The sequence below is a fragment of the Buceros rhinoceros genome, unplaced genomic scaffold, assembly GCF_000710305.1.
Source record: "Buceros rhinoceros silvestris isolate BGI_N320 unplaced genomic scaffold, ASM71030v1 scaffold2762, whole genome shotgun sequence".
Taxonomy (NCBI): Eukaryota; Metazoa; Chordata; class Aves; order Bucerotiformes; family Bucerotidae; genus Buceros; species Buceros rhinoceros.
Window position 1 is genome coordinate 27,655 of NW_010398137.1, and position 4,106 is coordinate 31,760.

The window sequence follows — 4,106 nt, forward strand, 5'->3', positions numbered from 1 at the left end:
ATATCCTCAGAAGGTATTATGACAAGTGTCCTCTGAGGCACTAATGATACGATTACGTGGTATGACTATTGGGCAGTTCGAGTGTATTACACGGGGAGGGTTTTTCAGTTAGCCAAAAGTTCTTATCTAGGCCCTTATCACATCAGCTTAGTGTATGAGTTACACTCTCAGCTGGTTCACTGGGGGCTGTTGTCTTCATCACCGTGGCTGAGGGTCTTGTCTGTCAGGAGACATTATCTGTGCTATGCAGCACTTGCAGAGATTCAGCGTGCCTCAGGGTCGGTATTGTCAGACCACTGACTACACCACGGGGCTTGTGATTCTGGAATAATCCACGTAATGATAGGTCAGATTCCCACAGTATCTAGTCACGTATCCTCCTCTTGATGTAAGCTCTTAGCCTCTAATAGCCGCTCTAATAGCCTTTCAAATGGGTGTTAATTCAGCAGTTAGGAAATCTCTCCCTCTAGGAATAGTGTTCCATCATCTTCCTTTTCTGTCTTCTCTCCCACCTTATGTCATGCTTGCAAGCCTTTGTGCTGTATCTCCCCATAAAAGGAGGGGAACATGAAGGGGTAGCCCCAAGCTGGGGGTGGTCAGGAGGACCAGCTGAGGTGCCATTGCTGATGCTTATGGGGCACCAGCTGCCCTATAGCAACAGCAGCTCAACTCCTTCCAGCTTGCCTTTCTCTGCTGTGGTCGTACTTCCTCTTTCAGTGCAGAAACACCAGCGTGGCTGTTCCTGCATGACCCTAACCATGGCTGGGGCTCAATACGTGCATTTGAGCCCTGAGATATAGCTGTGAAGGGGCATTCTTGCCACTCACCAGTTAGTTTTCTCTGTGAGCAGCTTAACTAAGCCATGACACACCATACCGATTCCCTCTTCTGCCTGTTCTTTTTTTTTTTTTTTTTCCTTTTGTATGAAAAGGGAACAGTGCTGTTTGTCTGTTAGAAAAGGTGTAGTTAAAGAATGGTACTTGGAGCGGAATATAGAGGAAGCCTCATTTTCTGGGTCTGCTGAAGCCAAGGGGAAGATTGATTATGGCACGGGTCCAAGGGAGAATCATTGACCATCGTGTGTACCAGGGGAAATTAGGTAATTTTGTCAAAATTCTCATTCGGCTCTTAGATTGCTTTGTCGGTAGGGGCTGAGAACTCATTCTCGAAATCTCTCATCTGCTCTGCTGGGTGTGGTATTATGGTGTGTCCTAGCTGTATCTTCCAGGTTAGTTTTGATGTTGAGAACGCGAGAGAGGAAGCAGGCTTAGCTTTGCTGAACAATGCTGAATATTGAATAAAATGATAGATTTGTTGACAGGAGCACTCAGTTCCTTTTAAGAAATCGATAGTGCCTCAGACAGCATCACTAATGCTGCGCTAATGGAAGCTGTTACCAGAAGTGAGCAGTTAATGCTGCAAGCCTTCTTTGAGGCTGTCACTTCAGGGACGTGAAACCTAAATGGCCAAGCGTTGCTCATGTGCAGAGGGACAGAAAACAATGATGAACCCTGTAAATGAATATTGCATTTGTGGTTTCTTCAGTGCCTGCCTGCCTGGCTGACGATGACTTCTGAGAAGTGCACTATGTGAACTATAAATACTTCCTTTTGTCATTTATAATTTTCTCATGGCTCAGAGTAATTTACTTGCAGAATAGCACTGAGGTTGAGAGCTGATTATGTTGAAAGCTGTTATCTGTGTTCACTCCTGTTCTCCAGGTTTTACTGTGTAGTAGAAGACAATTTTCATTTTCCATATGATTTTGTATTTATGATAGCTTCCATTACATGGGACATGCTGTGTGTATTTTTCCCTGTGGTATAATTGTTTCTTTTTCCCCTTCATTTTTCTTATTTGACCATCCTGCAATAACCTCTAATTCTAGAGGGGGAAAAATATTCAGTTGGATGGACAAAACAACTGTCTGTCGGTTGCAAATGTATAGTGCAAAACTAAAAAGAAAATCAGTAACCTCAAATAACCCTCTTCCTTTCCCAACTGAGGTAGCACAAAAGAGGAATCATCTTTGACAAATATATTTCTGGCCTCACTACAGCAGATATTTCTGGGTAAATTTTCAATGCTGTGTACATTTAGCCATGCATGCAGTTTCATTTAAGATTAATAGAGCTTCCACAGCTGCATTCACACTTACAGCCTTGAAATTGCTCTCCATTTATTTCTTTTCCTCTGAGATTAGAAATTTTTCTCATTTCTAAATTGCTTTCTCCTTTATCTTTGAGATGTATTTGTATATTTGTGACTCAAATCAGATAGAAAAAATAAGTTGGTTTGTGGATTTGGTTTTTTTAAATTTAGTTCTATTAGTTAATGGAACTCAACAGATAATTAAAGGCTCAGAAGTTTGAGTTTGAAGACTGGTAGCTTTATGTCCTGTTTGGAGTTGGAACAGCACTCATTCTGTTCAGTGATGTTAACTCTTCAGCTCGGTCTCTTCTGTCTAACAGCGCTGTCTGAAGGTAACGGCACATTTCTGCAGACAGTGTCTGCTCCCAGCAGTGATAACGCTGGATGGTCACAGTCACTGCCAGGGCTTGGGGTGCAGAAAGGATCTGGCTGACACTCGCTGCTATGCAGACCAAGGTCACTGCTCCATCCTGTGTCCCACGGTGGTGGTGCAATGATGATAGTAATGTGATATCTTGATTGTGATAACCGTATCTGCAACCCTCATAATCACATGGAATCCCAGCATAGACTGGCGTGATGGGGAGAAGTATAACTTCCCAAGTTAGGAACAAAAGTGTACGTAGTGTCAGGATCTAGTATGTGGTTCCTGTAGTACACAGTTGCAGTCACTGCCCAACCTAACGCAGCGTATATCAGCGATCAACACCACAACAAAGCAGTGGCGTTCACCCAGCGCCGGGAACGAATAGCTGTCAAATCAACACTAAGGACGAGTAAACAGTAACACACATACGGCAGATGACACTGCGACCCTTAACTCTGAAGCAAATTCTAAAGATACAATACTGCTCTCAGCACTGACATGATGTAAGCAGATGGTTTTAATGTCCAACCCTTAAAGATTCTCAGATAAAAAAGTCTGGTACTTTCTGAAGTGAGTCAGCTGGAATTCAAACTGTTTGGGAAATCTGATTGTGCCCCACACTGGGCGCCAGTAAATCTGTAATGGGTTAAGGCTGGGCTGCCACTAGACAGATGACAGATGCTCTCTATTAACCCCCTTCCTAAAGGGGAAGAGAAAAGGAATGAGGGGAAGAGTCTTTCTATCATCATGTTCTTCAAGAACATGAGTTGAGGTTAGCAAATGAGTTCTAAAACCAGAGGAGTACAGGTAGTTTGTGTCTCATGAAGGCGTGAAGTGTTCTTGTGGACAAAAGTTATCACTACTGACTGCTAAATACCCTGTGAAATAGAATGGGCATTACTTCTCTAATGCTTTCACTCATGTATTGATATGCTTTACCTTTTTTTCCCCATGAAATTCTTTCCAGCTTTACTCTGTTAGTTTTGAGTGATTTGGTGGTGGTGTATCAATGTGCATTTCTGCAGAGTACACATCTGGGAAGCTCTGTGATGAAATTGTGTTGTAAAAGCATTGCAGCTAAGGGAAATGTGTGTTTTGGATGCTTGTCTTACTGAAAGGCTTATTAGGAAGAGCTGTATCTTCCATGGTTTTTACTCAGTAGATAAAAAGCAAGTAAAGTTCTTCCTCTGGTATGTTGTTGTATCGTAAGGTGTATTTCTGCTTTGTGCGTTAAGAAATCCTCCTCCTCGAGGGGGATTTTCCTGTACATTTGTCCATTCTTCTTGAGCCTGTCTTTTGTCAGTTAGCTGCACCTGCATGGTATTTCTAAATGGATGGTGTTGAGGCCAGATTTCCAGCAATGTAGTAGGTTGCCACTGTTTTCCTTTAATTAAAGAAAGGAAATGAACACTTTGCTACTGAGATCACATTCTTTTATTTATTTCTGCTGAAATGGATGAATGATGGAGTTGCTTGAGAAAGATCTGGTCATATGCTTGGTCGCCTTCATCCTCATCAAATTAAAAAATATCTGTAGAAGGTGACCAAATGCTTTTTACAAAAGCTTTTCTCATAAGGTTGTGTAGGG